General features: G+C 29.4%; 1 long non-coding RNA gene across 1 annotated transcript; it reads left to right on the forward strand.

The window, feature by feature from the left end:
* The first annotated feature begins 702 nt into the window (after positions 1 to 702).
* LOC117176231 lies at positions 703 to 4682 on the forward strand. The gene is made up of 2 exons (XR_004467592.1): positions 703 to 3803; positions 3890 to 4682. It is a non-coding gene; the product is annotated as an uncharacterized LOC117176231 (long non-coding RNA).
* The last annotated feature ends 9696 nt before the right edge of the window (positions 4683 to 14378 follow it).

Here is a 14378-nt window from a genome sequence, read left to right on the forward strand (position 1 = left end):
AAATCAAACTTTTCATACATTGCCCCTGCTGAACAATGTTCTCCAATCTCCAGTAAGGGCTCAATAGTTTTTACTAGGCGACGAATGAGATGCGCCGTCGTATATCTCTTAAAAAGAAAATCCTGCCTGTCACTAAGAAACCCCAAGTGAAATTTCTGATCTTTCTCTTCAGATCTTTTACTTTATAAAAACCGCAACACTCTTCTTCTTTCTTTTTTCTGACAACGTCGCAGCTGAGCTTTAAGGTCCAGCAGAATTATTCTGCGCAGTTTGGTAATTTACAATACCAACTTAAAATTCATACGGTGGGGAAGTTCCAAATAAATTGTTATGTATGATACATGAATGAATAATGAAAATTAAACATCCAGGAGTTCGCATTTTACAATAATCAGCCCACTGACCGTAACAACTCTAAAAAATTTTGGTTGTAGATAATAGAATTTTGTGATAATTTATGGAAAGTTACGATATATAATTGATCAAGTTATCGTAAATGATAAAAAATTTTCAAAAAATTATAGAAATTGTAAAGTTGAATTTACCTCAAGTTACCATAAATTACCTGTAATATTACCGCAAATCACCAAAAAATTTAATGAATGACCGGAAAGTAAAAAAAGGTTTTCAAATTGAATTTTGGGTAATTTATAGAAGTTAACATATTTGTCTGTGAAATTACCATTAATGACCGAAAATGTCCATGAATTTCCAGTACTTTATACAAATCTTTGTATTGAATTTTATTAATTTTATATTAAGTTACCATTAATTAGATGTAATATTAAAATAAATTGTCAAAAAATTTCGTAAATACACAGAAATTTATAAAAAGGTTTAAAATGTAATTTTGGGTAGTTTATGGTAAGTTACCACATTTAACCGTGTTACACAAACCAGATTATAAATTCTGGCTCTCCCTAATAACTTTAAATTCTTTGAAATCTTTCTTTATTCACGGGGACCTAATAACCAGTGTAATCATACGTGACCCATACATGAACTTGCATTACACCGATCCTCGCTAAAACCTTGGATTCACGGATTGTAATCTTGGGTACAAATAGTATTTAAGTTTATGTGGGCCAGCAGTTTTTTATGAATTATAAAAATAAAAAGAGATAAGAATCTTTCTTTTTCCTATTTCTAAAAAATGTGTGTATAAATTTAAAATGAGCTTCGGAAAAACTTGGACGCAACTATGTAAAGAAATAATGGGCATCCGCATGACGAAAATAGCAAAATAATATTACATGAAAATGAAAGAAAATACATACTACTGAAAATACATTACCGATAAGTCATAAAAGAGCTTACTCAAATAGTTTCAGTGCTCATTGTCTCAAACTTAAACTAGGAGTTGCTTAATTGTATTTTCACACACGTATATGTGACCGTCCGCAAAGAAAGGGGCCTTATGCGTCAAAGCTGAATTTTAGAAGATGGACCATCGTAGAAGAGTCCTCAAACCAGCATTTCAGTAGTGGGGTTGCATTTAAGAAAAAAACCCAATCCACTGACCACTACACCTTTACGCGTCGTATCCGTGAGCTTCGCTCGCACCGGGCCGCTTCGGTTATACCTAGTAGTGTTGCGTGGTGGGGCTGGTTTTCGCAGACCTCTCGTTTCGTCTCCGCGTATGCTAAGTATTGCCTAAGTTTGCATCTCAATAAAAAAAGTAATTAACTTGAACAAATTCTGATCATTGAAAATGAAAGAGTAACTTATAAACTACCGAATGGCGTCAGAAAATAAAAATCGATTTTTTCCGCATTAGGTCCCTTACTTCGGGGGCGGTCACATATGTTTAAATGTTATTCCTACGTAATGCCAGAAATACAAAGGAACCTATAATTCCGTAATTATTGGCATTCATTAGGGTATAGTGAAACTATAAATACTAGATATCACCACTGTTCGCAAAAAATTATTTGCGTCTGAAAGAAGTAAACAGATTGTTGATTATGTGTCGAAATAAATTTGAACTTCTCAATTAATGTATTGCAAGACCTAGAAGTAGAAATAGAAGAAGCTATATAATTACAGAAAAAGGAACAAGAAAGAAATTTTTCAAAATTCATTTGAGCTGAGTTTAATTACTAGTTTAAAGAAAATCACATTTAGTTTGTATACAAAAATGCTGCTCTATAAATTCGTGAAATATTTTTTCTTTATTTAATTGAGCATCCAATTTTCTAATGGATGCACTAACAGCTGATGACATTTTCATATCTTTTCACTACGCTGAAATCAGTCTCATTTTTGTTTTATGAAATATGTCACACGCAATATCTATTATTATCTTCAATGACTTCAAGTAAAAATATAAAATTTTAAGTATGTCCAAATATAAAATTTGTTGGATGAGCATGGCAGATTAAAAAATGTATCATTATTTATATATTGTTGTTACTTATATATTATGTCGATCCTTTCAGCGAAATATAGCACAAAATATTTTCGTTTAAAATTGATATAATAATTTTGGATTTTCAATAAGTGTTAAATGTCGTAAGTGACCTTATTGCATTACAAACATTATCTAGTTGTTAAAAATAAATGTATTATTCGTCATCAAATTTTGGGGGTACCGTAATACCTCCCTCATTTTTTATTAGCATTACTTTCGCTAAAATCCTGGGCTCTGCCGAAGTTTGGAACGGGACTATCAAAAATGAGAGAGGGGATGTGTTACGTGACAATATTTATAATAAGATAGAATTATATAAAACTGCAATGCAAATTTCTTCTAAACTTATACAAAATTATCTGTTCATCAATGTTATAATTTCATTTCTCAGTTTTTACAACAGTAAAACATAGAACGCAAGAAATGTTAATCAACTTCTTCTATGGTATTAATTATATTCACTAAATTGTACATTCAACGTACTTTCAAACCACATATTGTTATCTGGAGATGTTTTGGCCAATTAATTATGCGTAAAATTTGCCGAATAATTTTGAATGTTGTCAAATGTCTTAACTTGCTTAATTGTAATGAAAACAATACTAGAGGGCAGATGTTACGAGAACATAACTACTTAATAGTATTAATAATAAAAAAACTAAATTGCACTTCACTGCATTATAAATTATGTAAAAGAAAATCGATAGTTTGATACATGTATGGAGGCGAGAGTGCAACCGTGAGAATATATAAATAAATAACGCTTCTCCTGTTTCTGTATGTGGAACCTTGGTTCTGAGTTATCACTGCCGAGCTTCTTTTCAAGGGGACAACGACGATTTCACGAGGGATGAGTCTTTGATGGCGAACCGGTCGTTCTTCCGATAAACTGCATTGATGTTGGATAATATATCAAGGCAAAGGACCTCTATAATCTTTTCGCACCAGTCTTATCATGGCAGTCTTTTTCTACCAATCTTGCAACGTACCAGTCTTCTAACAGCAAGTTAAAAGTCTAACAGCCAAGTTCTAACAGTCTTCTAAGCTCATTAGTTCGAGCTTTCTGCGAGAAACTCGCAATTCACCTTCAATAGTTCGGTTCCGGATTAAAAATCTGCTTTGCCTACAACGAGTCTTGTTGACGTTCGAGTTCTTATTCAACCTGAGCCAACCATCGTGCTCAGACCAAACCATTGTGCCCAGGCTAAACCAAGGGTCGAGTCCAGCTCATCTCCATCGAAAGTTTAATTACCTGGTCATCCTTCTACATATTGCCTGTCTGAAATCATAATCAGTACCAAAGGCTTGGAACCGATCATTTTACCAGCTTCCGGCACAAAACTGAGGGCTAGACAGATGATCCAAAACGAGCCTTTCATTCCAAGAACCTAAGGTGAATACTTCTAAACAAATATCCATCTTTCATGTTTACCATACCCCGAATTGTAAACAGTAACTTACCAGTCCCTTTCTTTTCAGAACAGACTAATACATGATGGAAGGCAGCAAAACAGGTCTATCACTTTAAACCTTATATGCCTCAATCAACCAATGTGTAAACCAATGGAGTAAATGACTTTCTTATGAGCTAACCTAAAAATATCGAATTTTATAGAACTTTGCCTCAGTCAAGATCCATTCTAACTTTTGTTAACCTTAAAATATGGATCCCCAATCATTATCATCGAAATAACATGAATTAAGTCGCCTTCAAGTGTCACTAAGAGCTTACTTCGATCACTTTTTAGTTAATTTTTTAAAGAAGATTGTGCGTCGAGAATTGTATACTTGCAAACATGTGCCTATTTAATTTAAGATATATCTCAATTTAGGTAACCTGGTTGAATTGTGTGATTTTGTAGGTATGTGCTAATTTACTTTAGGATTTGTCTAATTGTATATAATTTTATAACTTAGGTAGTTTTCCGAAATGTGTTAATTTAATTAGAATTAATTAGAACATTTTATTAACTAAATTTAAGATTATACTTGTAACCTTCGGTAATCATGGGTTATTACTAATTTAGTGATGGTAGGTTGAATTCAGTTTTAAGGTTAGGTTTTGTCCGTCACTAGATTTCCAAAACTAAGCCCCAGATAACAATATGCGCGCACGGTGCAAGCACGAGTGCGAATAAACCACGAAGCATATTACCAAACAGATTGTGAACCTTTGCATCATGCAGAGACTTTTAGGTCAAGAATTATGTCAACCTAAACCCTCGAATATTTTTGATTTTATTTAATTAAATAAATTATTATTTCTAATTGTTTCTAATTGAATTTATTTTCTCCTTTTTTGGAATCTCATTTTATTATTATTGAATTTGAATTTTGCGAATTAAAGTGGCCTCGAATAGGCCTGGCGCTCAACAAAATTATTCGAGATATAGAGTCTAGCGAATCAGGTAGAATCTAAGTTATTTCAAGATTTTCAGGAAGCAGTGCCAAAGGTATGTAGTAATTTTTAATTATTTATTAATAATAAAATTGAACCATTTCAAGACATTTGAATTACCTAAATTAATTTTTAACTAAAATTATGAATCTTTAAATAGAATTGTTGAATTTTTAATTAAAAAAATTATTTTGCCTAGTTCACAGTCCCACTACAGGAAGATTTACATTTCTCAGGACCAACAAGGAATTTGCGTTGTTTCTTTAGTTCTGACCTTTGTTTTGATTCCGTAAAAAGTTTCCGGTATAAAATGGTCTAAATACAACAAAAACGAATTAAATTTAAAAAATATATATAATTGCCAACGTTTCGGACCTCATGTGATCTCTTTTCAAGCTTGTCAAAAACAATATCGATACATGGAATACCAACAATTCTTTGAAGTAAAAACAGATGTTCGAAAAATCTATGTTATCTCTAAAAAGCGTGAATTCAGTTTGTATGATAAATAGGGTATAATTTTGTTTAAATAAATTAAAAATTGACGAATAAATTGATTTACCTAAAAACACTAGTTGAGAATGATGAAACAGAGCGACGTAAAAATCCCATTTTTATTAGCAAGAAATCCATGAGGATGTTCATGAAAATATATCAACTCGTAAATAAAATTATTCATCATGTATTTCATTAAGGACAGAATGAAATTGTTCGGCTCGACTTTTATATTGATGTTTGCTTTAATTCTTTTATTTTTATTTTCTAATTACACAGTCATTTTAATGTTAGCTTACGCTAACATTAATATACAACTCGAGCTGGACAATTTCATCATGTATTTAAAGAAATACATTGATAAATAACTTTATTTATGACTTGAAAAGGGACCGTATGTGGTCCGAAATTTTGCTAATTATATATTTTTTTTATATCAAATTCGTTGTTGTTGTATTTGGACCTTTTTATATTTTGAGGCCTGCCTTGTCAGCAATTTCTTTTCCTTGCGTAAGGATACCATTGATCTGAAAGTTAGTAATTGTTTTTCATTTTAGTTTATTAAATCATTATGTTTTTCTTTTGTACAAAAATAATTCACTTCAGGGTTTCTTTGTAAATAGGCAGAAATAAGAATTAAAATAAGCAGAAATTATTTGAAATCTCTTGAATATAAATAGAATCAGACTTCTTCATTAACGGCATTCGACACTTAAAACATTTTCGCTTTTAATAATCTTTGGTTTCTTTCACATTTTTCCTACAATAATAATAAAGATTCTGTTTTGAAATTTTGGGAAATAATAGAAAACATGCTAACGGACGTCCCCGAACTCTTCGTTTGTGGAGTAATTAAAAAAATTTAATTTTTCTAAATTTTATTAATGTGTGTGTATTTTGAGGTTATATTTGTTAAAATTCTTTTGGCTTTAATTTCAAAATACAAAATATTTCTAGCCGAAAACGTTGGGCAAGCAAAAAAACATAATAAGTAATGTTCTGGAACTAATCTTCTTTGTAGACGATTAAAAAAGTTTATTGCATAAACAATTTCTAAGTAGCTACCGACAACGAAACTTTGTTGTTATTATGCATAAAAAAAGAGTTTGGAAAAGTCCGTTATAATATTTTATAGCATCTCCGAATTCAGTTTTTAAAAATTCTCATTTTTGTCGAAAAAAAGCCGAGGTAACTGAACCCAATTTAGCGCATAGCGAAGTATAACATGCCCTTATGATTCTCTCAAAAAAGCCCTTAAAAATTCGTAGAAATCTTCGAAAATCCCTGAAATATTTGTAATCCTTGAGAATTTAATCAAATCCTTTACATCTTATGAAATTACATGAAAGTACTGCAAATCCTTTAAAATGCTCGAAACCTCTGAGAGCTTCTTAAGGTTTACCCTACTGAAAATTCCTATATAGGTTCCTATATAGGATCCTACATAGGATACTATGTTTCACCTATAGGTGCGACCTATAGGAAATGACATAGGATCCTGTATAGGACACTCCCTAATAAGGTACCTCATGGTACCTAACCAACCGCATGGTACCTAATGGTACATATGTCTCTAGGTGCTCCTGGAGGACCAAAAAACCTTCTGCGCGTTTGTAAGTGCCATAGAATACTACTGCGCATCTGGATGTGGTCCCATACAAGAGCATATACACGATCCTACATAGGATCCTATGTGTTTTCCCACAGGTGAACCATATAGATTCCCATGTAGGATCCTATGTAGGTTCCCATGTAGGATCCTATATAGGTACCTGTAGAGGAACTATATAGCGACCTATATAGGAATTTTCCTTAGGTTAATTTAATTAACATCCTAAAGTTCTTATTCTTTAATTTTGAGTTTAAAATTCTTTGAAATGATTTGAAGTCCTGTCGAATTCCTAAAATCTTGTGACATTTTTTGAAGTTTTTAGAAGGAAATTCCTTGGAATATCGCTAATCTACTGAAAATCTGTGAAATCTTTTAAAATTATCTGATAACTTTAAATTTAGATAGGTACATTATATATGTCGTAGCCTACTAGCCGACCCAGTCGATTAGCCCACTAAGCGGCCAGTCGGTCAATCGACGCTGAATAGCCGACTGTACACGGACAAAATGTATACGTAAAAAAGTCACGAACTAATAGCTAGGTCTTGGATATGAGAAAAATACATTGGACATTGATTTAATTTCGTAAATAATCTGCGAATTTTGAGAAAGAATTGACGAATTCGATATGACAAGTCTGAAACCGCTCATAAGTTTTTTTCCGTAAATAATTCTAAAAATATTATGAGTGATTGGGAAAAGTTTCACAGAGCACTCACGAGCTTGTCCGACAAATCTGGGGACTAGGACGTAAGTTCGTCTTTACGTGGCCCGCACACACTCTCACCCACACGCTCGGTGCATATTCGCACGCGCATGTGTGGTTTGAGTTCGTCGGATGAGTGGCTATAATTTTTATTATATCTACGTTGTTCAGCCTCGATGGCTTCGTGTGTTTACGGACTCATGGTTTTCCCTTTTTATATTCAAGTCGAAAATTTTCGGGAACTGTTAGTAGGAAATTCGAACTGTTCGTAAAAAAGTTCTAAATGTATCCATACATTTTTCATAGAAATAAGGATTTAATGTTTGATTTTTTTATCCCGTATTCGAGACCTAGCTACAAGTTCGTGACTTTTTTACGGATAAATTTTTTCCGTGCATACCCTGCACCTGCTCACGTCCGTTCATCATATAATTTAAGAATTAAAATTTTTCATTTGTTTTTCATAGAAATATTCTAAGTAAAAAATAATAAAAAGAGTTTTTATTGGAAATGATAAGCTATTTACAATTTAAGTTGTGCAGTTATTTTTTAGACGAAGTGCGTTAGTATGCAAATCTTAAATAAAAAATGATCCGATTCCTAAAAAAAATCATGGAAAAGTACAAAAGAATATTGTATCTTTTTCAGTGTTTTTTTATTCATGATAATTAGAAATAAAATTACAATCTTTAGAAAAGTCAAAGAAAAAATGTTTAAAAAAGTAATTGTTTTTTTAATATTTTATTTTATTTATGTTTATTCACAATAACAACGTGTAGAATTGTGACAAAGTGAATTAAACAATAAACTAGCTTCAAAAAAAGCTATTTCCGGCAAAAATTGGATAATTATAATTAAGAAAACTATACAAAATACTTGATAAATTTTTTAATTTTACACTGAATATTTACTGAAAATAGTTTAAATGTCGAAGCCAACCGTTTACACGAAAAAAAGTACATTAATCTTTTCTGAATTATTTCTATAGTCGGGGATAAGAGTGAAACTTCAACAAATGTTCGAGATTTTGTATAACTTTCAGGATTTAATGTAAAACAAATGTGGAATGACTCTAAAAGAGTTCTGTTAACTTCATATTGAACTCCGATTTGAAAATGTTAATAAAATATATGGAGAAACTCATGAAAAAACGTTGAAAATTTTCGCAGAAATCACATTTGAGGTATTGAGAGTTTGTGATCACATAATTATAAGGTCTAGATACCTCAATTCTGTTAAATTTATAGCAAAAGTCTTGAAAACATGATGAAAAAACTCATAAAAATTTGATTCGAGGTATCGAGTGTTTGTGAAGTACGTCAAGATAAGATGCATAGACCTCAGTTCTATGATATTTTTTTGATTTCCAAACTGATTTTAAAACATTGTTTTAAAAAAAAAACATTATACTTGTCTTTAAAATCTATAACTTTCGGCCTAACTGAGATATTCAATATTTTCTCTTTGATTCTAATATCGTTCATCGTCCCCTTTCAAATGCTACCGGAAAATTTAAAAAAGGTTCAAAATTAACAAAATGGCAGCGGTTTTACTAAAAAAATTAAAAATCGATTTTCTCTAAAAAAACCCACCTTTAAATTTGTTTTCAATATTTTTTTGAACTGGTGTTTTTATAATGAAGATATCTTATAAGTTTGATGCTTGCTCAATAACATTAGTAGCCAGGAGAATTATTTTTTGTTACAATAGAATTTTCTACTTTTTCTTGGAAACAATGGTAGATACGAAAAAATGTTAAGGTAAAAGTCTGCACGTCTGAAAAACTCTATGAAAAACACCTCTTGTTCTTTTGCAATATTTTTCATAGTTCACAAGAAAATTCAAAAACTACAGTTTTAGCACAGAAAAATTCTCCGGGTCTCAAAAATGGTTTAGTCCGCATAATGCTGCTAAGATGCCGTTCTATTATTAGTAGAAAATTAAAAAAAAATATTTAGAAAAATAAAAAAGTTAGGGTTTTTAAGAAAATCTGTTTAAGTGTTCTCTTCAAATTTTGAAAATATGCAAAGAGAATAATTTGTTCTAAAAAACAACAAAGTTCGCCTTCGAGAGATTCTGCGAAATATTCCTTAATATTCACCAATATTCTGACATATTCCTCAATTTTCCTTTGCGCTCTACAAGTTTTTAATGATTATACACATTATTTTTAACGATTTAAAATAATGTGTTTAAAAGGATTTTAATATATTTCAAATTAATTTAGCGGGATTTAAACATTATTTTAAATTAAAAAAAATTAAAGTTTATAAATGAATTACAAAAGATTTCAAGTAATTTTAAGGAATTTTAGAAGATTTTACAAGAATTAAAAAAAGTACAAGAATTTTCAAGAGATTTCAGTGGCTTTAAAATAATTTTTTTGAGTTAAAGAGATTTTTAGTGATCTTAAGGGATTTTGTGGCATTTCAATGGATTTAATATGCTTTAAAAAGTGGGTAAGGGAATTTAAAATCTTACAAACCATTTTACATGATTTAAAAAAAATTCAAGATTTTGAGGATTTTTATGTAACTAAAAAGATTTTAAAGTATCTAAACAGACTTTCACGAATTTCAGTAGAATTTAAATAACTTTTAAGATTTTAAAGTAAGTTTAAAATATGAATAATGTTCTTGAATTCCTCTAAGCCTGTTAAATCTCTTAAAATCTTCGAAATTTGTAGAGATCCTTTAAAATCTATTAAGTTTCTTAATATTATGTTTTTTCCACCAAATTTGGCACAGATTATCAATAAAATGTGTACTTTTATCTCAAATTTGTTCAGAATGACTTTTTTCAAAATGGCGGACGAACTAATAAAATGCTAAATTTCAAAATGGCGGTCGAAAAATAAATTTTTTTATTTGTATGTAATGTTCGTTTTAATATCGTAATATTCGTTTTAAAACCCTATTTTTAATAATCCTTATTATTATTACTTTAAAAATATCAATAGCGAGTCCAATATGGCGGATAACAAAATGTTCTATAATAACAAGGACAATGCCAACTCAGTCTTTTAAACTCTTCTGTGACCATAAGATTTTTTATCCACGAACTATATAAACCAGATATGGTTTTCAGGGTTTGAGGCATCGCTGATTTCAAATTTGCCATTACTTTTGCAAAATTGATTTTGTAAATTTAATAAAATTGTTTATGTTCACAAGAAAGTTAAAGAAAATACAAATACGACCTCAGTTATTCAAGGTGTTTTTGAGTACGCTTAATCAAAACAGGTGATTAGTTTTGTAAAATTAGTTTGTTTCAACAATTCGTTCAAACAAATTATTGCATAAAAAACATTTTTTGTATAAAAAATGTCAGAATAAGATTCTACATCAAAAATTACGTACGACATAGTATTTGTAACTAATGGCATATTTAAACGCATCCCATAACGTTTTGTATAACATATTCGATTATTTATAAGAGAGATAACAACAACTCTCCGCATCCCATCGGGTTTAGACTGTCATGAATATCATTCATGCCTGGGTTTTTGTTTTTTGCAATTCTTATTATTTCTTTTTTTTTTCTTTTTTGTATTTTTTTGCGATTTTTTAATTTTTTGTAATTCATTTATTTGTTTTTTCTTATATGTTTTTTACAATTCTGAGCTTGAGAATGTAAGTGCTTCAAATTGCTTCGATGCTTTTAAATATCCCATTAGTTTCAATACTATATCGTACGTAATTTCTGACATAGAATCTAATTCTGCCATTGTTTATGCCATAAATGTTTTTTATGCAATAATTTGTTTAAACAAATTGTTTAAGCCAAATATATTTGTAAAACTAATCGCATGTTTGAATTAAGCGAACTAAAAAACCCCTTAAGTAACCCCAAAATTAGTTAATAATGCAAAAATTTATTTAAACAAATTAATTTTGCAAAAGTACTGGCAAAATTAAAAACAGCGATGACTCAAACTTTCAAAACCATATCTGGTTTATATAGTTCGTGGATAAAAAATCTTGTGGTCACAGAAGAGTTTAAAAGAATGAGTTGGCGTTGTCCTTGTTATTATACAACATTTTTGTAACCACCATATTGGGCTCACTATTTATAGTTAAAAAAAAAGAATAAGGATTATTAAAAATAGGTTTTTAAAACAAACATTAAAACAATATTATGATTTTAAAACGAACATTACATACAAATCAAAAAATTTATTTTTCCGCCCCCATTTTAAATCCGCCATTTTGAAATTTAGCATTTTAGTAGTTTATTTATTGCCAGCAACACAAAAAATATCAAATACAATAATAATCTCGGGTTACTTATTGTTTTTTTTCACCTTAAAAATAGTATACCTGGAGACCATGTAAAAAAACACGTTTTTTTTTAGATATTTTGGTCCGCCATTTTGAAAAAAAAGTAATTCTGAAAAAAATTTGAGATGAAAGTACACATGTTAAAGATAATTTGTGCCAAATTTGGTGAAAATTAAAATACCCGTTTACTTTGCTGAAAAGTATATTTTGTTATTTTCTGTATTGTTTATTTTGTTTAAAAAAAGTCTCTTTTTTATTTGTTGCAGATTTAACTATCTCGTTAGAACACTATTCTAATTTGGTTGAGAATTTAACTAATTTGTTAAAAGTCGTATTTTTTGGTTTCATTCAACCGCGATTGATTTCAAATTAAAATATTTGTCGATTAACATAACATAACATAACTATTATATTTTGTTTGAAAATTTAGCTATTTTATTAAAAATTCCTACAATTCGATAGAAAATTCAACTATTTGGTCAACAATTTTTTTTTAAAATTTATATTTTCAATTCAAAAACGCAATTGTTTTGCAGAAGAGTAATCTTCTTGGCTTGAAATTTCGACAATGTAGTAAAAAAATTTCTTTATTGGTTCAAAATTCGGCTCTTTCTTTTAAAATGTATCTCTTCGTAAAAAAAGTCTCTTTTTTATGAAAATTCAAATATTTTGGTTGAAATCTTACCTGATTTTATTGAATTTCAAATAAAAATATTTTTGGTTGAAATAATTTCAACTATTAAATTTTTCCCTGAATATTAATTTATTTTTTAAAAATTCAAATAATTTGGTAGAAAGTTCCACTAAATTGTTGAATAATGACGAACAATTTTGTTGAAAAGTGTCGTTTTTTGTTTGAAAATTTATCTCTTTTGGTTAAAAAATGTTAATAGAGGGTTCATCATTTAATTAAAACTATAGTTTTAAATGTAATTATAAAACAGTTCAATCTATAAGGCTTTGAAACTAAAGTTTAGTCTTAAATTATTTTTTAGAATAATTTGGAGAAATTTCGAATGTTAAATTTCACAATATTGTATATTCAGATTCAAAATTTAAGGACTATTTCGCTGTTAAATATTCGTTCAATAAATATATATGTTTAAATAAACGTTCATATTAATAGCCTTTACAGTCAGTTTTGAATTTGAATGTTTGAGATGTGAATATACAGCAATTCTAATTGAAAAGCTTAAAATTGTACTATTTCAAAAAATGAAATCACATTAAAGTAATATTTTTTTGTATTTTTTATTCTGACATTTCATTCTCCATGTAAGATCTTAAAATTTGTCTGATTTTTAGTTACATATTTCAATTTTTAAGGGTTTGCGTATAAAAAAGTTTTAATATCACCATGTTTTATGTTTTTGATTAAAATATCAACTACATTTTTCGTCGAAAATTAATGTTCTTGGACGATCATTCAACTATTTGGTAGCAAATTGATGGATTTTATAAGAATTCGTCTTTTTGGTCAAAATTCAACTGTTTTTCGTTTAAAGTAATTTTTTTTTATATATCATTTTTTAGTGAAAAAAGTGAACTAACTTGATGAAAATTAGTTTCTTTTTTGGTTTAAAATCAATTTAAAAATGGAAATTTAATAATTTGGTCGAAAATTCGACTTGTTGGTTATAAGCTTATGTCATTTTTCTGACATTTGTGTTTTGTAAAGAAAAAATCATTCTTTTGGTTGAAAAATCAACTATATGGTAACAAAATATGCATTTAGAAAGAAATTTAACTGCTTTCTTGAAAATATGTTCTTTCTTAGTTAAAAATGTATATTTTTGAGTTGAAAATTCTCTTTTTGGCTTGAAAATTGTACAATTTTTTAGAAAATTCAACTTATTAGTCTTTTTTAGCTTTTTAATGAAACTGTTTAGTTGAAAGTGTATGTAATTTGTGCTAAAATCTTCCTTTTTAAGAATTAAACTTTTTCGTTGTAAAATTAACCTTTTCTAGTTGAGTATTGAACTCTTTTTTTAGATTTGTCTTTTTCATTCAGTTCACCTGTTTTTTATTTAAAATAAAAATCTTCCTTTGTTTGAAAGATGAACTATTTCGTTCATTTATGACAAACAGTATAACTTTACCAAATCCTCCACTACTTCAAATAGTTTTACGTAATAATAATGAAGAATATTCAGGAAGTTGAGAAGGCAGTTTTATTAAACACCTGTTGCATTGTAAGAAACTATCGTAACCATCAGGAACTGAGCGACTCAAAACCCATGGAGTGCAATATGTTAGCTCTAAGAAAGCATCCAGAGGTGACTGTTGTTACTTTCAACGCTCGTGGCCGCTCGTAATTGTACGAGGGTGGATTGATAAGTTTCCGGCCTGACCAAGAAAAACAACGTTTTTAAGAATTTTTTTTTATTTCACAACATAATCTCCTCCAAGGCTGATACATTTCTCATAGCGGTGTTCTAGTCTAGTAATGCCATCTCTATAGAATGATTCGTCAAGCT

Source organism: Belonocnema kinseyi, chromosome 7, assembly GCF_010883055.1.
Source record: "Belonocnema kinseyi isolate 2016_QV_RU_SX_M_011 chromosome 7, B_treatae_v1, whole genome shotgun sequence".
NCBI classification, from domain to species: domain Eukaryota; kingdom Metazoa; phylum Arthropoda; class Insecta; order Hymenoptera; family Cynipidae; genus Belonocnema; species Belonocnema kinseyi.